Here is a 21,608-nt window from a genome sequence, read left to right on the forward strand (position 1 = left end):
TGAAGTTGAGTCCAGCTTTGCGACCTTTGTTAAGTCGCTATACTGTGCATCCTTGGGCTTTGAGTTACCTAGCAGGTGATAATATTGTTTCTCATACCATTCAATGCGCATATTCTGAAATCAACCACAAGGTGAATTGGAGATGGTCATGATACGTAAAAGACAGTCTGTATACATACATTTAACATAAGCTGGGATATTACCATCTGATGTGGGATATCCCTTCACTTATAAAGGGGGGTCGTGTCCAAACCTTTTGCCTTTCATGAGCTGTGAAATGCAGATATTCACTTACTAAAAGTTATTTTAAAATCTATTTTTACATAAACCCCTGAGAACTAAAACAAATCCATGGCTGCATTATAGAACGGCTAAATTACACTGCAAATGCCAAGCACTCCAATTCAGTGATTTATTCCATCTGAAATTAGCTCATTGGCAATACCAAAGCAACCTAATTTGTAAAGAAGAATTAATATTGTAATCTGCACAGCATCAATGAATATCTGTATTCATGTTGGTATTCTTATATTTCTTTATTCAGCTTTCGGCTAGGACAATATTGCTAGAGGAAGAGGTTCCCCCATTGTAAGAAAGGCTTCAGTTGGAAGGTCAGAGTACGCTAGACGAAGCCATAAATTCTTATTTCCTGCATCAGTTCTTACGTCACACTGAGACAGAACTAGTTTTAAAGGAGGAGGTCCATAAATGTACATGAACAAGGAAAATACTTTGGCAAGTTTGTACATTAAAAAAAAACCCCAAACAGTATTTGGGTAGAGATAATACTTTTGTAGAGCTCCCTTCCTGGATGTTTCTTGAGCTTGTGTACCATTTTTCATTTGCTCATCCATGTTATTTGACATCCCATGAAACTCAAGAAGGGAAGGAATGAAGCCATAGTTGTGCAGGACAGCGTAATAATAAAATCCCTACATTTTCTTTTGAAAAAAGTTGAGGTGAAGTCCCAGAACATGTTATTCCATTGCAGGAGAGAGAGGCAGAAAGCTAGAAGGACTCAAAGCGGCAAACGGGAAGTAATACAAAAGCTTCTTGTAGGTCTTGCTTTGGCTTTGGCACGCCATCAGTTCTCAGATAAAGTAGCCAGGAAATCTCTTTTCACCATGTGCATTAGCAGCTTAATCAGATATAGACGCATGAGATTCTGGGATGTTAGCCAGACGTTAAAGTTTAATATAAAACACAATTATTTCATTCTTATTCAGTGCTATCTTGTTGCTGTTTTCCAACAATACAGATTTTCCATTCAAGAATGTCATCATAGACTTGATTTTTTATTTTTTAATGACAACAGCATATCTTGTTATCCGTATTTGGACGTTTCATTGCTTTGCTCAACATGCTAAGTCCCTGTACAGTCGAGATAATGTCAACTGAGCTGAAAGCAGCACAATGAAAAGAACCTACAGGAAAGGCCAAGTAAGGTATTGGACCCTGTCCATTTTATCTGCATTGCTTCTGTACAATCAATTTCAAAATGTGAAATCCAGCCTCACACAGAGGTCTCCTAAGGAGATGATGCAAACGTTTACTACTTCTCTTAGTTTTGGAGGCAGCTCATCAGTTTCTTCCTGCTCCTTTGGGCTTTCAGCTCAATCAAAAGCAGGGTTGGGATCTGGCACTTATGAGCCTTCATTCATAAGTTTGCAACCAGCTAGGGATTCTTCCCCTGTTTTATTTTTCCTCCCAACTTGGATCAGTCGTTGCAGTTACAGTCCTTGGTGTTTAAACATGGACTCTAAATCCAGCTGCTAGATGTCATCACTGCAAGATGGCTGTGCCTCCCTCCCTTTTCCACACAGGGGCTGTGACTGCTGCCCCTGCAGCAACCTCTGTTCGGCCAATCAGGGGAGTGGAAGACCCGAGCCAGGACTTAAACCCAGTGCATAACAGGGGTGTGCACAGAAAAACATTTTATTTTGTTCTCTCTTTTTTTTAAATTTGTTTTTTATTTATTTTTGTTTTTATATTTTTTCTTTAAATGAAATAAATATTAAAGGAACAGAAAACCAAGAAAAGGAGAAAAAAGGGGCGAAGAAATTAAACTGCTGCCACTGATCTCCCCCCACCCCCTACAAAAACTAAAATTGAATTCTTCTCGCTCCCTGATGAGCTTCAGTATGCACCGATCGAGACAGATACTGCTGTTAGTGATTGGCGCAATCAGATAACTTCACAGTAATTGACGAAATTGCCCCCCAAAAAAACAATGCACATAAAAAGACATCATTATGCACCATGGTTTACCATGGAACTAAAAGTAATGAAACAAAAACTCAGAAGACTAGAAAGACGTTGACGAAAACACCAAATGCCATAAACAAAAAATGAATATAAAATCTATCTGAAAAAATATCATGATAAGATCAATATACCGGTAGCTAGGAAGTAATTTTACTCAAAGAAAATTCAACCAGCAGGCAATAACTCTGCTAAATTATTCAACAACATTGTCAAATCCATATCCGTTACCCCTTCTGATAACCCATTACCTGCTACAAGGGAATGTTGTAATCAAATAGGTAACTTTTTCATTAACAAAAACTTCAATAATTGTTAACAACTTCTCATCTCTTCCAATTCCTATATAGCCTAGTACAGCTAACCCAGATCAAGTTTGGGATTTATTTCCTCCAGTATCTTCCGATACCATTCAGCATATTTTAAAAAAATTAAACACCTCTACATGTCCATTAAATCCATGTCCTCTAGCATTATTAAAACATGCTCGAAATGATATCACTCAATTTTTAGCTGACTTAGTATAACCATTGACCACTGGCAAAATACCGACCTTGCTAAAACAACCAACTGTTACCCCAATACCTAAGAAAACATCTTTAGGTACAATTGATTTCAATATTTACTGTCCTATTTCTTCACTTCCATTTCTTTCTAAAATTCTGGAGTCTGTAGTCCTTCGATAACTAAGTGATTTCATTGAAAATTATAATATATTTGATCCCCTTCAACACGGTTTTAAAAAAGGATACAATACTGAGACATTGCTTCTTTCATCATATGACACTATTCTTTGTGGCTTTGATCAAAACACAGACTACATCATGGTACTGCTTGACATATCTGCATCTTTTGATATTGTTCACTCTGTTTTACTAACTAGACTGCAATCCATAGGCATTTCTGATACAGTACTGTTTTGGTTCACTTCCTATCTAGAAAATCAAATGCAACAAATTAGGATTGGAGCAGTAGTTACAGATTGGTTCAACATTAATTCTAGTGTTTCCCGAGGATCATTGTTATCTGCCATGCTATTTAATCTATATTTAACCCCTTTAGGCCAAATTTTTGCCTGCTTAGGCATTAATTATATTTACACAGATGACATTCAGTTTTTCGTATCATACACATACTCTTGGACTCATACTTTTTATAAACTACGTATACTGAGGTACATTAAACCATTGATTACTGTAATTCTCTATACCTTGGTCTCTCTTCAAGTGTAACTCATCCACTTCAGATTATACAAAACTCAGCCGCCTGAGTACTTTCCAGCATTAAATCATGCGATCACATCACAACAGTACTTTCAACACTACATTGGTTACTGGTAAACTGGAGAGTCCAATATAAAATTTTAACAATCATCTACATTCTACAACATCATCCATAATGAATCAATGGATTGGGTTAAGCACCACCCTCCAAATATACAAACCTTCCAGGCAACTACATTCAGATAATAAAAATATACTTGAAATTCCAGCAATTAAAATAGCCAGACTAGACATAAGCAGAAACAGAACAGAACAATATCCGTCGCATGCCCCTGCTTTTAGAATTTATTACCACAGCAATTATGATTTGCACTCACCTTAAAATCATTTAAGAAAGAGCTTAAAACATACTTGTTTTATCTCAGCATTTAGGGCCCAGTGAAACAGGATTGCTTATTTTTTGCTTATTTATTACCAATTATTACTGTAAATAGTTTCTTGTCTTACAGTTTATTGCTTGTTTTCTTATTTTGCTTGTATTGCCTGTCTTGCATTTTTATTGCTTGTTTATATGTTTATGAATATGGATGTATAATATTGTACTCCGCCATGAACTATCAAAGTAATGTGCGAAATATAAAATCTTCATAAATGAAATGAAGGTGTGTAATTTAACAGGAGGTCTTAGCAAGGACTAAGTGCAACTCTAAAACTTAAATAACCACCACAACCTTTTGATGACGAGAGGTTCACAAGTAGTTTATTAAAGCTAAGGAAGAATGGAAGGGAGTGAACTGGTTGACTGAAATTTATTGGTAGCCATGGAATCATGGAATCATAACACTTGCACACGAGTGCAATCCATGGCACTGAGATCCGTGGCTCAGATCCACTGTCCACAGTACCACTGAAGATGAAAACCCAGGATGGAGCTCCTTCCAAATGAGTAACACTATTTGATTGTCTAGAAGTCAGCACAGATAAACTATCTTCTATTTAGTGGTCATTAGCATCATTTCTCTCTCATGTATTTCTCCTTTGGGGTTATTGCACCACTGAGCTCTGGTAGGATGATATATTCTGAACTTGGATACCTGCACGAGGAAGGGGGGGCATGTTTTTTACCCCTCTTCCTCTGGACTATAATGATTAATTGTTTATTTAACTGTTTCCATGATCCAAGAAGGAGGCACAAAAGCATGCCAGAGTGACAGAAATTAATTTTGTAGCGGCTTGTGCTTTTGTCTTGACCAATTAACCACCTACACTACAACACAGGAATGTTTCTGTTTCCCTGGAAAACCTGAAAGAAGCGGGCATCAGTCTCAGGAAGAGAATATGCTCTGTAGTTTTTGACCAGTGTTCAGAGGTACAAGGAGCTCCATGGCAAATTCCCTTCTGATCTCTCGCCTTATCTCAGGATAGAGAGATTATTGCATCTCACCTGTGCGAGCTGTGGTCAGGAAAGGCGTAGGAGGAGTTTATAACTGCTTTCTCATAGAAATAGAAACCTATGCTCAGAAACTTCAACCTTTGGTTGTTGATGTTCTTCCAAAGGCAGGAGATTGCCAACAAAGTAAATCACCTAGTTTAGATACAGCCCCCGTCATTTTCCTCTTACAAAAACAAATGGCCGTCCAGAAAACAAAGAACATTTTGTTTATTAATACTCACAAAGAGGCCTGTGAGGTTTCGAATGCTCCTGTGCTACAACAGCCTTGTGGTTGGTTTTTCAGAGGGCAACTTTGAAAGGGACTTCGGTGGGTAACGTCGTGCTTTACCTACAGAAATGGGCCTTTAAGAAACTGCTCGTCTGGATCACGCGGAACCTTATGCACATACTCAGTGTATGCGTGCACCGTTGTGCACGTAGGGGAGAAGCATTCCAGGAGGCGGAATCCCGGCGGGGTTTTGGACTTGCATGCGCATGCTGTTTGATTTTTTTTAAAAGTATTGGCAGACATTTTCTCAGAAAAACTACACACAACCAAATAGCGGGGCGTGATTGTGTGCACGTAGCTTTGCCGGGATGATTTTCATAACGGAGCACGGGCATTGGCTCTGAAAACTGGTGGAAACTGCGTGCATGCAATGTTAAAAAGATTAACCCCCTCGGGGGCAATTTTCGAAGCCATGTCCCTGGGTAAATAGTGATTTGCCCGGGTAAACTGGCCTGTCTGAAACTTGCCCACCCTTAGCCCAGCTAAAAGCATGGACAGGGGTTGCACAGCACTCGTGCATGTAGCCACAGCCGGGGGCGGTGTTCCCCTGGGGAGGGGGGTGGGGGGGTATGTCTGTCTGTTGTGGGCGGGATCAGAGAGTTCATTCTCAGCTTCATGTGCAAGACTCTCCATAGATGTTTGACCTGCACAAAATGCAGGGGGGGGGGGGGGGGGGAGTCTGCGGGTGCATTGTGCCTCATGACAGTTTTAAAGGAGAAAATACCTGTGCACCTTCCATGCAGGAGGGCGGTTTGGAAATCCCCCCCCCCTTAAAAGATATCACAGTCTACAATAACGTTTAGTTTTCTCCAGGACCAGAACAGATACTGGGATATAACACAGTTAACTAAAAGCTGTGCAATAAATGACTTAGGGAATAAAATTTCCAGAGTAGCCTTTCCTTTAGTGGTGATACAAATGCCTACAAAAATATATATGTACTATTTTGTAATAAGTATCCTTATATTGGAAGTATTATCCCTTAAAGGAATGGACTAAAACGGGAAAGAATGTGAGTTCCTTCTATTTCATGGGGGAAGCTGACAACATCCTGGGTTGTGTGCAAAGTGCGCAGGCTATTTTGGCCCTTGTTCATTACACCATGTAGTTTCCCTTTGAAAATGAGCTGATGCAAAGTCCATCCATTAAAAGCATCTGTGTACTTTGCACCTGGCATGTGTGAGGATGGCTGAGAACAAAAGAGCACATCTGCTGTGGGAAATCCCATACACATGTGCTACTTTCCTTCCCAGCAGTAACAGCTCCTTTTAATGCAGCCAACAGTGCACGTGCTAGAGTGGTCACAGGTGCTTTTACCGGTATATGAGGCAGGAACTTATTAATCAGCTTATATTACCTGGGTATATACTTCTTTACCTAGGTAAATGCCTTTGACAACCGCTCTCTAAGCATACTTTGGGGCTATCAGCAAGATGCAGAAATAAAAGGCAGCACTTTGTCCATGTTATTCTGGCTTTAGCAGCTTTGCTAGGAGGAGAGAGCTGGAAATGATGCTGTCCAACATCAAATCCCTCCATCTGTTGGCTGCAATCTGTTTTCTAAATAGCAGGCAAACATTTATTTATTTAAGCAATTTTATATACCGGATCACGTTGGGAATATCACCCCGGTTTACAGGAAACTTAATGCAGCACAAGGCTTTACAAGGAACAGGTATTATAATGTCGAAACAGGATGAACGAGCAACAGTAATAATTATCTATGTGGAAAGGGTATATATTACAGGCAAGGGGGGATGGCAAGGGTTGCAATGGCCTGGAAGGGATATGTACAGGGGAAATGTATAGGGGATATGTACAGGGGACATGTTCAGGGGGATAAAACATAAAACATGAAATCCATAAGGGAAATCCTAATCATTTTAAATGTCTGTTCAGCTTGGAGAAAAGACAGCTGAGGGGGGATATGATAGAGATCTTTAAGATCATGAGAGGTCTTGAACGAGTAGATGTGAATCGGTTATTTACACTTTCGGATAATAGAAGAACTAGGGGGCATTCCATGAAGTTAGCAAGTAGCACATTTAAGACTAATCAGAGAAAATTCTTTTTCACTCAATGCACACTAAAGCTCTGGAATTTGTTGCCAGAGGATGTGGTTAGTGTAGTTAGTGTAGCTGGGTTCAAAAAAGGTTTGGATAAATTTTTGGAGGAGAAGTCCATTAACTGCTATTAATCAAGTTTACTTAGGGAATAGCCACTGCTATTAATTGCATCAGTAGCATGGGATCTTCTTGGTGTTTGGGTAATTGCCAGGTTCTTGTGGCCTGGTTTGGCCTCTGTTGGAAACAGGATCCTGGGCTTAATGGACCCTTGGTCTGACCCAGCATGGCAATTTCTTATATTCTTATGACTTTCTGAGTTGGCTGCATTGAAATGGCCTTGAATAATGTCATGCATGGTTTTGCTTAGGGGCAGTGTCTTTGTTGCCTTTGGTGGTCCACAGGCTTAACCCTGTGAACTGCTGTCCTTAAGCGCCAAGGAGCTACTGATTCCAGGGCAACATGGATCTCCTTAGGTGCGTGCATGCACTGCTCTGCCACAATTAAAGTGACCGAGATGGGAAAGTCCTCACGGTCCCTAGAGATGACAACTCTGAGGCTGCCTTATAAAAGGGTAGCCTCCCAGCTGCAATACACCTCACCAACAGGTCCCACTATCTTGTGTAGAGTAGATTGCTACATCATCTTGTCTTCAGCCCAGCTTGTTGTCAGTATCTTGTCTTCAGCCCTGCCTTCAGTGTTCCTTGCCTTCTGTGCTTCTCCTCACCTCCCTGCCTCTCCGTCCCTTCTTCTCTTTGGATGGATACCTGGAATGACCTCAGCTTGACCTTGGACCATGCTTGACCACCGCCTGCCACCAACCTCTGCCTTCTTCTTGACATGTTTGACCGCTGCCTGCCACTGACCTCTTCCTGCTTCTTGATACACTTGACCGCTGCCTGCCACCAACCTCTGCCTGCTTCTTGACATGTTTGACCGCTGCCTGCCACTGACCTCTTCCTGCTTCTTGATACACCTGACCGCTGCCTGCCACCAACCTCTGCCTGCTTCTCGACGTGCCTGATAACGCTCGCCTATTACCTTGCTATTCAGGGACATCCTCTCCTCCTCACAGCTGAGACCCCACCTAAGACACCCAAAGGCTCAACCCGAGGGGTACAAGGGTTGGTATAGGGCAAGCTCCAGCTGGGTCTCTGCTTTGTCTGGGTCCACCTGCTGATGGTGGGAACCTGCAGGGCTCCTCCCTGCAGGTTGCACCAATCCCACCTCAGCCTAAGGGTCCACGAATGCAACAGTCTTCAAATGGGTTTCTTTTGGACTTACCGCCACAGGAATGAACTTCATTCATAAGCCAGAGTATGTTGGCAACAATATCAATTTCTAAACTTTACAGCTAATGCTCTTCTTAATTCTTGCATTGTGCCAAAGAGAGCCTCCTTCTGGAGTTCATAGGGTGTAATCTATATAGGCAACATGTCAAGGTGTGCTTGGAAATTCTTTTTCAGGCCAGTGATATAACTGGGACTATTTCTGTATCTTTCTGCCACATTTTCTTGGTTTCTCATTGCATATCTTGGTACTTAAGGATCTTTGCTTTCTCCATATGATCCATAGAATAGTTTGGCAAGGCCATTCTCATCTTTTTCTCCTTCATCATAATATTTGGTTTTCTAGCATTGATCTTCCTGTCGGTTGCAATAGGAAGGTCCCAGGTGATCGCAACTTCTTTATTCTCTTCTCTTCTATTAGGGTTGTGCTCCAAGAGCTTTTTGGTACATCAGTGTTAGAGTGTTTACACAGTTTCCAATGAATAAGCCATGCCACCTTGTGAGCCTTTCTGTAAACAGGCCTTCTGACACCAGCATATCACATCCATCAATGAAATGTGTAACCATTTCCAGGGTTTTGCTGTAAGGTACATCTGGTGTTCTCTGTACACCTATAAAGAACACTTAGCGGTGTATACTTTCTTTATCTTCATACATATTTTTTTCCTTTCTATCTGAAACTTTCATTTTTTTCTGCCTTATTCCCACATACAACTGTTTCTAGTAGAAAGCAAGTTTAGGTCTCTCTCTGTCACACAAACACTTACACATACACTTACATACATATAAGCTTAACAGAAAACCTGATGGCAGTGGGCATAGGTGACTAATATCGCTTGGGTTGAGCTACCAGGCACAAATATCAAGGCAGGCTGTCACAAAGAGACATAAACTGCCAGAATGAAAAGCCAGACCTGTACCAGGCAGAACTCAGAACAGGAAGATGTCTGGACAACTAACCACAGATGCAGTACTAAGGACAGTACCATGGACCCCCTTCCAAATAGGTCAGAACCCTGGCCATATAACATCACTAGCATGAGAACTCAAACAGGAAGATCACAACAGCCAACAGAAAGTGCTGAGACAGATGATGTTACAGATGGGGTCCATGGCAGCACTGAGACACACCCTGCAAAAGAACTCAATTAGCCACTGACGTCTAATGCAGATAGATTTTGGGTACTATAAATCCTAGATGGGGGCAGGGGGGGGGGGTTAGATATTTCTGTTCAGAGATACCTAACCAGCCACAGAGGATGGCAATGAAGGCAGTGAACTTTGCTAATAAATTCTGAGTGAATTCCTACCTTGTGTCCTAGTCAGTTTGTATTTAGGAAGGAGCCCTGGAGTAAAAGAAGTATTCCAAAATGCATTACCTTTACATTTCCATTGCTCAAGTACTGATTTATTTATTTAACTTTATTCACTTGTACTATAATGCCTGTGCCCAAACAAATGACCTGAAGGTGTTATAATAACCCAGCATTCCCTCTGCTAACCAGGACTATTAGGACATCATAGAAAGTTGTCCTACTGTAAATATTATAGACTAATTGCAATGGGGCTGAGCCTTAATTAATATTCATTTATTTCAGAATGTGTCTGGAATTTCTTTCCTTCAGGGCTATAATCATTCCTCTTTGCCTCCTCAGAGCTGAGAATCACCCTATCTATCATCTTCCATGGAAGATGGCCTCGAGCCTAATGAAAAATGCCTACTACCCAACAAGTAAAGCAAACCAAAGCAAAACTGAAGCCAATGAACCAAAGTACACAACAAACTGTGTACTGTATATGTCATACCGTTTCCATCTACCATCACCATGAAAGTGCATGTGTGCTGAAGTCGAACCTTTCCTCCAGAAATGCCAACGCTGGCCTGCAAAAAAGAGGATTTCAGGTCTTTTGAGCCATCAAAAAGGTATCTTGCTAAAAATTGTCATTTGCAATTGGAAAGCAAATGAGATGCCTTGTCCATAGCACCTAATTGCAAATTATGTCTTTTGAGCAATAGCAAGAACAACTTGTAAGCTGGAAGACAGATGTTTAATGTGCTTGCTGGTATGATCTAAAAAATGTAATTATATACAGCAGAACCCTCTTTTGACTCATATCAGTGGTGCGACGACACCTGGCACCATGCCTGGAAAGGCCTGGCCACCTTAAGCTTCTTCAGCTCAGCATCAATTTCAATGTCTCACACGATCTGCCAAGCTGCAAGCTTTAATTATTGATGTCAAGCTACATGTCTCATTACCAACACTGGGCCATGCCCGAACCTAAGGAAGATTCAAATAACCTTAAATTATATAAAGACTAACGAAAGTGATGCACTGTTTGAAATTTGTATCCTAATATTTATATTATTCATATATTATATGGTCATTATTTGTCTCAGAAGAAATATCTACTTTAGCAGAGCACATTTAAAATTCATCAGCTCCTTAGTGGCAGAAACAGATTGGCTGAGTCAATTTTTACGAGAGCTGTATGTATGGCTGTTGTATAAGTGTGAATGAACAAGCAGAGATTTATCCTTTCAGCTCAAACAATCAGCTTCCACAGCCACACAAAGAAAGCACTTTTGTGCATAATCTGCTTTATTTTCACATCCTTTAAATGTAATTGCTGATCTGTTACACTTATTCTCAAAGAATAACTAGCAGTGAAAATATTTAGTACAGTACAATCTGTCCCCAAATTAAATCTGAGACTTAAAATATACAGTGTTGAAACCATTACTTCACTCTGCTTTACCTAGTCAGAGGTTCCCCCATTTTAAACCAATTAGGAAAAATATACAGAGTCAATACAACAAAAGGCTGTGTTTGTTTCTTATTGGTCAACCAGCAGAAATAAGAGAATTACCCACTTATATTTTTCTATAACATTTATCATCCTATATAGGGTGACCATATAGCTCCATGACAATGCTCGAGTCCCACTGTCGCTCCTTGTGACCTTGGGCAAGTCACTTTACCCTCCATTGCCTCAGATACAAACTTAGATTATAAACCCTCTGGGGATAGGGAAATACCCTTAGTAACTGAATGTAATCCACTTTGAAGTGCTGAAAAAAGTGCGAAAAGCAGAATATAAATAAATAAATGTCAGAAGGGACAGCCTGAGCCAGTCCTGGTTTTACTCCATTGCTCTTACGGACATGTAGTTCCAGTTTTCTTAAATCCATGCATGCAGTAGGATTAGAATTAGAGCTGGCCTGGACTATCCCTTCTGACATGGACCTATATCAGGGGTGTCCACCTCCAATCCTCAAGAGCCATAAACAGGACTGGATCTCCAGGTATCCACAATGAATATGCATGAGATATATTTGCATACAATGGAAGCAGTGCCTGCAAATGATTCTTCTGCATATTCATTGTGAACATCCTGAAAACCAGGCCCATTTGTAGCTCTTGAGGACTGGAGTTGGCCACCCCTGAGCTGCATGGTCAACCTGAGGTGGTTATTCAAAGCATTTGTCTAGGTAACTTTTGGGGGAAGATTGGAAGGGACTCTGAAAGAGCAGCCTGGTGAGCAGAAAGGATAAGTAATAAAAGGAGGAATATTTTAAGATGGAAGCAAGGGCATGATGTAGAACAGTGGGTCTCAATCCTGTCCTGGGGACCCCTCCAGCTAGTTAGGTTTTCAGGATATCCACAATGAATATGCATGAGAGAAAATTAGCATGCACTGCCTCCACAACATGCAAATTTTCTCTCATGCATATTCATTGTGGATATCCTGAAAACTCGACTGGCTGGGAGGTCCCCAGGACAGGGTTGGGAACAATAGATGTAGAACATGGCTTTCTAAACTTATCTCAGGGATCTCACAGCCAATTGAGTTTCCAAGATATCCACAACATTGCATGCATTGGAGACCCAGTTTATGCAAACTGATCGCATGCGACTCTGTAGGGTTGCAAGAGTCAGATTTTTAATGTTCAAGACTGCAAGCTCTTTCAGTTTTAATCACTAATCCAGCAGCAATAATGAAGTTGCACAACTTATTAGCATATGAAATTATTCCATTTTACAAGAAATTAACAGATTTGTTAATTTTCTCACAAAACACGTGTGCAAAAGGTTCATAGATTCATGCAAGTCAGTTCACTTGCAATTTATATAAAAACATAAGATTTGCCGTACTGGGTCAGACCAAAGGTCCATCAAACCCAGTATCCTGTTTCCAACAGTGGCCAATCCAGGTCACAAGTACCTGGCAGGATCCCAAGAGGTAGATAGATTCCAAGCTTCTTACCCCAAGAATAAATAATGGATTTCTGCAACTCTACCTTAATAATAGTTAATGGACTTTTCTCCAGGAATTTGTCCAAACCTTTTTTAAACGCAGCTACAGTAATAGCTTTCATCACATCCTCTGGCAACGACTTCCAGAGCTTAATTATGCATTGAGTAAAAAAATATTTTCTTTTAATAGTTTTAAATGTATTACTTAGTAACTTCATTGTGTGTCCCCCAGTCTTTGTACTTTTTGAAAGAGTAAATGACTAATTAAATTTACTCGTTGAATTCTACTCATTATTTTATAGACCTCTATCATATCTCCCCTCAGCCATCTCTTCTCCCAGCTGAAGAGACCTAACCTCTTCAGCCTTTCCTCATAAGGGAATCGTTCCATCCCCTTTATCATTTTGGTCACCCTTCCCTGAACCTTTTCTAATTCTGCTATATCTTTTTTGAGATGTGATGACCAGAACTGCACACAATACTCAAGATGAGGTCATACCATGAAGTGATACAGAGGCATTATAATATTCTCTGTTTTATTTTCCATTCTTTTACTAATAATCCCTAGCATTCTGTTTGCTTTCTTGACTGCTGCTGCACACTGAGCAGAAGATTTCAACATATTATCCATGATGACACCTAGATCCTTTCCCTGAGTGGTGACTCCCAATGTGGAATCTTGCATTGTGTAGCCAATTTGCAAAGTGTGTTGGAATGCTCTGAGCATATCGCAAGTCCTTGGACAGCAACCAATCAATGTCCCAACTCAATTGTCCTGCTATCCTGCTGAGTTGAAGCACAAAATGGTAGTAGAAAGAAGTTATTGCTGCTGCTTATACTAGTGAGTCCCCTGGAAAACGTGACTCCAATCATAGAAGCCAACTTTTGAAAACAATAGAGGGTGCTTAACTCAACAGAAATTACCCCTCTCTAGACATAATGAAAGAATTTGTTCAACATTGGGGTGTTCAAGCATCCATAGCACTCACAGAGCTGGCACCTATGGCCACAGCAGCTGACAGCAGAAGAGATCCTCCTGCCTCACTTGTACCAGGCAAACTGACATCCTTGCAGTGCATTAAACCTTATTAAAAACAAATAATAATTTTTAGGTATTGCACTAGAGTCAATTCCCTTCTGCTTTAGACTAGCAGGATCAGCAGATTGCCTGCACATGCTTAGTTATAGTCTGCAACTTTATAGCTCTTAAAGAGACAGCACTCGGTTTGCAGCCCGGCAACATACAATATCTCATATAATTTCAATGCCACTCATATATTCATTGAGGAAATCCTGAAATCTACCTAGTTGTGGTATTCCCAGGACTTATTCAGGAAGCTTTGATGTATAGGGTCAGATGTACCAAGCATTTTTAACATGGATAACCCCCTAAAATGGGAGAAATTCAATCTATTGTGTCATGGCACTTAGCACAGTGTTTGCTCCAGGGGAATATAAACTGAGGTTGTCTGGATGCATAGAGATACTGAGATCTGCAGAGGTCCAGGATGATATCTGTGGGCCAAGGAGGGCGGCATTTGAACCTCTCTGTAATTGTTCAAACATTGCCCTTCCAATGTCCTTCTGTCCTGTTCTAGTGGGGCCACCTCTAAGAATAGGAGGGTAATTCAGTCTCCATGTCTACATGGTGAATAGATTTTTAAAAACGGAATCATCTGTGTTTTCCGATCACTTAAGATCTACTCGGATAAGACAAAGCCATTTTGTGAATATGAAGCAATAAAGATGCATTTCTCTGTTTAATATATCCTGCAAATATGGAATTAATGCAGCAGGAGAAAAACACTGTTCTTGGATATGGACCATCCTGCTGTTTTTTTACTCGAGATATGTGGGACTACATCATCAAACGTGAACATACTTATTCTGTGCTGGAATCCAATGAGTCAAATACCTGAAGTTATGCCTAAATTCCTGTACACCACAAAAAATGTTTGTCAGTAGAGCTATTGGATTCTCTCTGTTGAAAATAAAATTTAAATCACAAAATCAAAAAGAAAGAGCAAGACACAGTAGGCGGATACACCGAGTCCCAGTCAGAGAGAGAAACTCTGTGTACAAACCTTTCTTACTATAACATCCCAGGGACATGGGAGACTCCCCCTACACAGTCCTGAAGATCGTACTTGAGGCTTAGATGTCCCAAGTTATCCTCATGGTACCTGGAGCGCACACAAATTGACGGGGAAGGCTCTCTTACTCTTTCCCACAATCTACCCCTCCAGCGCTGACTTAAACAATGAGTAATCCCACCCTGTTGCGAAGTCTTCTGGAGATAGGAAAAAAGGGGGTAGGACAGAAAAGAAAAGGTTAAATGGATTTTGGTACCTGCTCAAAAAAATAGACTTTAAGGAATAATTGAAATTAATTTATTTTTCTCCTTCCAGTAAGTTGGAGGTTGATATTTAGGTATAAATGAAATCAGGATAACAAGTAATTTAACAGTTTGATAAACAAACAATACTCAACCAGTAAAGAACTTCTTGTTATGTTTATCAGCTCGCGAGCTGCTCCTGATGCTGCCAAAACTGCCCAGCACCGCTGCTCCATGCAGCCAGGAATGCTGCCAACTCCAGCATTGAGCTCTCCCTCTGGGTGGGAACAGATCTCACTGGCGCTCCCTGATGACATCACAAGGCCAGATATTTAAGCCCCAGCTGGGCAACATGGAATTGCCTCAGCAACGGGTCGACTATCCTCGAGTTGCTGCTCCAGTGTTCCAGCTCATGTTCCAACCTTGTCTTCAGCTTTATCTTCAGCCTTGCTCCCAGCCCAGCCTTCAGCTTTGCCTCCCTATCTTCAGCCTGCCCAGATTTGTCTTCATCTCTTCAGCTTCGTCCAGCCTTGCCCTCCTCTCTCCTAGCCCAGCCTACCTTTGGACTGATTATTGAAACTGAGCTTAGCCTAAACCGGAACTATTCTTGCCTGTTGCCTGCCTCAGACCTCAGCCTGGACTCCGACCACCCTTGCCTGCTGCCTGCCACTGACCTTAGCCTGGACTCTTGTCACCCCTGCTTTCCACCTGCCTCTGACCTCAACCTGACTCCTGTGTCTCAGAGACTGCTACATAAGACCTGCTGGCCCCCAGGATCCAAAGACTCAGCCCAAGGGGAAAGGGGTTGCTACAAGGGAAGCTCCAGCCCAGTCCCTGCACCGTCTGTTCCACCAGTTGGCAGTGAGGAACTACAGAACCTTCCCTGTAGGTTGTGTCATCCTCACCCAAACACAAGGGCCCACAATGCTAACTAACACTTCTATTCCTTTACAATAATACGAGCATTCAATTCAATTGTACCATGTATGAACCCATTCTGTTACCATTACAGTTATGGATCTAAGTTTCCCCTTTGTTTTTAACAGGTTTCAACAACAACCATCAGTATCAGATCAGTATCTCGGTTTGGCTCTAACACTTGGTGCTTCTTAAAGTTTCAAAAGATCTTAAAATCTTTCACCTATTTGTATTTTGCGGACTTTCCTGGAAGGAAATCATTACACTAGATGGGTACAACTATAGTCACTGGAGTTTCAACTTTAGAGACCTCTCAAAATGACTCAAAGTGTCAGTGCCTAATAATGCGAGGCGTAAGTGGGTGAGCTCCTGCTTTCCTCTGATGGTAGAACGTCCATCTAGGCTGTTGCTAGCATTGCGCTGGCCATGTGGTGTTGCTCCCATGTTGTAACTCTCCGTGGGTCTCATGACTCTTGCCAGGTACTACTAACCTGATTTAATAAAATAACAGGGGAAGAAACCTCTCTCCTCCACCACTCCCCATCTTCAAATCTCCTGGAGATAGCACTTGGCTCCGGTTGCCTCTCTATGAAGTCCCTGGAATACAAGAGTCAAGCTAGCAAAAGCAAAAGAAACCAGTTCAGGGTCGCTACCTAAGCACAAGGGGAAGGGTAACTTGCACGCTTATCACACCGTCACATATGCAAGGCGATTCCTTGTCTAGGAGCTGTTGCAATGCTGGCAGACTCAAAGTATCTGGACTTGAGCACTCTCTGGCTGGGCTGGCTTCTCACTGCCTCTTACGTTCCGGGCTGCGCTCCTTCCTCTGTATTCAGCTTCATCAGGCAGGCTGTGTCTCCCCCCTACAGCAGATGTTCAGCAGAGGCACTCACAGTTTCATCAAGTCCTCATTGAGGTTCGCTCCTCCGGTCTCTTCAGGATCTGCTCTGTCCACAGCAATTCTCATCCCCAGCTGCTCTGCTGTGGGCACTTTCTCGGTGGATGCTCCTTCTTGGATGTGTCTCTGCTTCCCTGCAGCTCTATAGGCAGTCTTACTCTCCGCAGCTCTCTGGGCTGAACTCTCTCTCTCTCTCTTTCTCTTTCTCTTCCACTTTAGGCACCTTGGCTGGATTATCTTCACCTTGGTTCCCTGCAACTCTCACAGGCAGCAGGCTCGTTCTCTCTTCTTCTGCGTTATTCGCTTCTCACCTCAGCTGGGCTCGGGTCCCCTCCACAGCATCTCTCTTGCAGCATCTCTGCTCCAGCGGCTCCTGGTGATTCTCTGCCCTGCTGGTCTTTTCAGTTGGCTCTTGTCGCCTCCTCCTGCCGCTGCTGAGCTCTGGGCATCTCTGCTGCCTCTCTGTGGACTCTTGGGTTCAGCACAGCCTCTCTTCTCTGCAGCTCCTGGGTGACTGACGCTCCCAGGCTTCAGGGCCTCTTCTTATGTCCTCTGGTCTAACTCCTTCTCCTCCATGGCTTCAGCACGTGGATCCTTGTGCTTTTCTTCAGCTGCAGAACTGCTCCACGGGCTTCTGTTTGTTTTTTTCTTCTTTCTGTTTTCTGCCTTCTTTGCTGCATGTTCCAGTTCTTCTTCTCTGCCTCTGACGTAGCTCTCTCTCTCTCTCTTCACAGCCAGACGTCTCTCTTCCTCCTGCTGGTCTTGCTCTCCCCCGTGCTCCTTTTCTTGCAGCACAGCTCGCTGCCTGTGCTCCCACTGCTGTGAACTGAATAGCTCTGCAGGGTCCTCTCTCCATAGGCTTCTTTCTTGCCTTCCTCTTCAGCCACTACAGCATTTTTCTATTTAAGTCCTAACCCTGCCTGTCTCCTGGAACCCCCAGGAGTAATAATGTAAACATTTCTTTTAGTCCCAGGTTACATTGCTTAGATCATGTCTGATTTATTTAATTATTTAATTATTTGAAATCACTTATGTAGAGAACTGAAAGGATCTCTAACAGCAGGAATGGTCCATCAAGCATGGGGAGAACAGAGTAAGCCATGGTTTAGTTTTAGCTCCGTCAACTGGACATGCAGCAAGCTTCCACAATATTAATCCTATTTTACATAAAACAAAGGCAAGTAACTTTAAAAAAATAAAAAAATCTTTAAAAAAATGATTTAATATTATATATCACTCAAGAACACAGCATCGGATCTATTCTAGGGTGCTTCTTAAATTTCCATCCACCACCTCTTGCCTCACAATGGGCCCCAAGCGGTTTCAGCAGTAAGCACTCTGTTATTTTATTCATTTGCTGGTTCTGAATATTGATTTCAATATTCTTTTTTTTTAATCAATCATTTATACATATTCTCTACAAATCATCAAAACATCTAATCATTAAAATCTGAACAATAAACTTATCTCTAATAAAAAATGTCCCAGGGTCCCACTGTCACTCAGCATTCTTGAAATGGTGAGCTCTTAGCCTTTATAAATCCCAGCCACCATTTTGTGTTGTGGAATTATGAGTTGATTGTTTTTTTCAGGGAAGGGCCCTTGGACCTCTGGGTTGAGATCCAGGTACAGTGATCTTCACCTGTTTCCACCAAGTGTTTGTAAACCTTTTGGTTAATGAGGAGGAACCTGCCTCAGTTTTGTATTTTTCCTTTTTGATTATTTATTTTTGTTCTGTTTAATCTGAGAGCCCTGAGGCATGGGGCCTCAGGCACTGTAACATCAGAGGAAAGGGGTATCTTTCATAGAGAAAGTCCCAAAGGACCAACTGTTATATAACTTGTTATGCAGCTAGAATCTACCCGCATATGACTCTTGATATAGCCGGGTAACCATTTAGATGAGGTCATTTTCAGTTATCCATCTAAATGGCGTTTGAATATCAACCTCTACATGTCTCTAAATTCTTGCTACTTAGCATTAGTTTATACTAAATAAAGCTCTGCATAATTAGTAGATTGAAATGAGCCTGAAACCTTGGCCTGCTTAGAGTATTAATAAAGCTAACTAGCTGGCTAGTTCCACCCAACTTTGGGAGATTCCCTTCTGTTTACCTCTAGAGCTGTCTTTGGCTGGAGATCTCGGGAACTGTCTCAAGGAAAGAGATTGCTTCCTTGGTCCTGGTACTGGCTGGGCTGAGGAGGTGTCTATCAACTCTGGGGCTGTCTCTGGTTTCGGGGCCAGTGGCCAGATATCAGGTAGAGCTTTCCTCTCTCTAGTCTCCCTAGACACTCCTGGTCCTCTACCTCCTCAACACAAGAAGGGGCAGAGTTGATGCCTCTGTGTCATTAGGTATTCCTCCCTATTTTCTTGTTTGCCCTTTCTTACAACAGTCAGATGATGAATATGCAAAAAGTTCACGCATAGTCATGCAGGGGGTGGATGGTGTCGTTTCTGCATTTCAGATCGCTGACCTCTCCCTTTTCCATGGGGGGGGGGGGGCAGGGGGAGTCACTGCTCCTGCCGCATGGCGACTCTGGACTCTGTCCAGTTACATCTTAACCAGCACTGTCTTCCTGTGTCAGCAATTCTCTTCATTTAATTGCTGTCCCCCTCTCTCCCATCAGGGGTCACTGCTCCTGTCTCATGCTTTTCTTGGATAGGCTGATTTTCTGCTCTGGGAGATTAAGTTGTTTTTGAGTTTCTGCCCTGGCTGTCCTAGGGCTGCTTACTTTTTATTTAGAAAGGAACTTATAGCCTTTAAATCAACAAGCCAATCTGATAAGCTGGGTGGCATTGCTGTGCCAGTCAAAGTTCTTATCTTTTTTTCTCTCTGCTGAGACAGTGTTTCTTTGCTGGAACATACATGTCAGTATCCATCTTTTAAAGCCTGTGCCCCTCTGAGGTCAGTCTTCATGGAAGGTAGAATTCATATTTTGCTGCATAGAATGGTAGAACATCTGGTATCTCCCTTACAGAAGTAGCTGAAAAGTTAAGGGAGAAAAGATTAGCATTCATAAACTACAAGAGATCACAGAAACAGGAAGACGGGCGACAATATATGGAAAAATTAAGAGAAGCTGAGAAAGCAGTCAGGATTGTGAAAATTCAAAATAGCAAAGATGGTAAAACAGGGGGACAAGATTTTATTTTAGATATGTTAGTGATAGAAGAAAGTGAAAAAGTGGTATTGTAAGACTCAAAGGTGAATTGGAGGAATATGTAGAGGCTGATGAGGAAAAGCAAAATTGTTTAACAAATATTTCTGTTCAGTGTTCACTGAGGAAGGGCCTGGAACAAGACCACATAAAACAAACACAAATAAGATTGGAACTGAGATTCCTACAGTTCGGCTGACATCTATTGGTGAGGTGAGAGAGAGAGAGCATTCTCCATAGCTGGTCCTGCCCTATGGAATACCCTGCCAGAGCAGCTTAGAATGCAGAGTGATTCAAAAGCATTCAAAAAAGGTGTAAAAACCTGGTTATACTTCGAAGAATTTACAGTTGAAGGCGTAGTTTCCCTAGGATGAATGATAGGTGAATTGACCCAGCAGATGACATTATATGGCTGATTATTTATTTTTTTGATTTGTATAATATGTGGTATATACTTAGACATTTTGATTATGTTTGGTTTATTCTGTAAATGCAATGTTATGAGCTTTGGTATAAAATAAAAAACTTTTTAAAATAAATAAATAAGAACATAAGAACATAAGAAATTGCCATGCTGGGTCAGACCAAGGGTCCATCAAGCCCAGCATCTTGTTTCCAACAGAGGCCAAAACCAGGCCACAAGAACCTGGCAATTACCCAAACACTAAGAAGAACCCATGCTACTGGTGCAATTAATAGCAGTGGCTATTCCCTAAGTATAATTGATTAATAGCCATTAATGGACTTCTCCTCCAAGAACTTATCCAAACCTTTTTTGAACCCAGCTACACTAACTGCACTAATCACATCCTCTGGCAACAAATTCCAGAGCTTTATTGTGCGTTGATTGAAAAAGAATTTTCTCCAATTAGTCTTAAATGTGCTACTTGCTAACTTCATGTTAACTTATTCGAAAGTGTAAATAACCGAGTCACATCTACTCGTTCAAGACCTCTCATGATCTTAAAGACCTCTATCATATCCCCCCTCAGCCGTCTCTTCTCCAAGCTGAACAGCCCTAATCTCTTCAGCCTTTCCTCATAGGGGAGCTGTTCCATCCCCTTTATCATTTTGGTTGCCCTTCTCCGTACCTTCTCCATCGCAACTATATCTTATTACTATAGGGTAAGTCTATATTTATAATAAATAAATAAACACTCAGATGATCTAATAGCACGAGAAGATTGCAACATCCAGAATGAGATTTGAGGTGTGGCCCTTAGGGTCTTCCGGGAGGACCCTAGCCCAGGGGTTACATTTGTTTTCCGTCTATCACAGATTCATCCATTCTAAGCAGCTATTGCGTCTGATAATTTTATTCTCCTTACAATTATGTTTGAAATAAATATAAATGTGTAAACCTGTCCTTTAAAATCTGTGAGCCAAGTAATGCATGTCTCCTGACTGTACCCAGGACTTGGTTATTTTTCCCCTGATTTTCTGGAACTTTCATAATCCAGGCACATCAAAGGATTCACCTCAG

General features: G+C 41.7%; 1 long non-coding RNA gene across 1 annotated transcript in view; it reads right to left on the bottom strand.

Annotated features, from left to right (window-relative positions):
* Positions 1 to 15,192: 15,192 nt before the first annotated feature.
* Positions 15,193 to 21,608, bottom strand: part of LOC115091351 — a 153,899-nt gene continuing 147,483 nt past the window's right edge. The window contains exon 4 of the long non-coding RNA XR_003856678.1: positions 15,193 to 19,951. This is a non-coding gene — a long non-coding RNA (uncharacterized LOC115091351). The remainder of the gene's footprint in view (positions 19,952 to 21,608) is intronic.

The sequence above is a fragment of the Rhinatrema bivittatum genome, chromosome 4, assembly GCF_901001135.1.
Source record: "Rhinatrema bivittatum chromosome 4, aRhiBiv1.1, whole genome shotgun sequence".
Lineage (NCBI taxonomy): Eukaryota > Metazoa > Chordata > Amphibia > Gymnophiona > Rhinatrematidae > Rhinatrema > Rhinatrema bivittatum.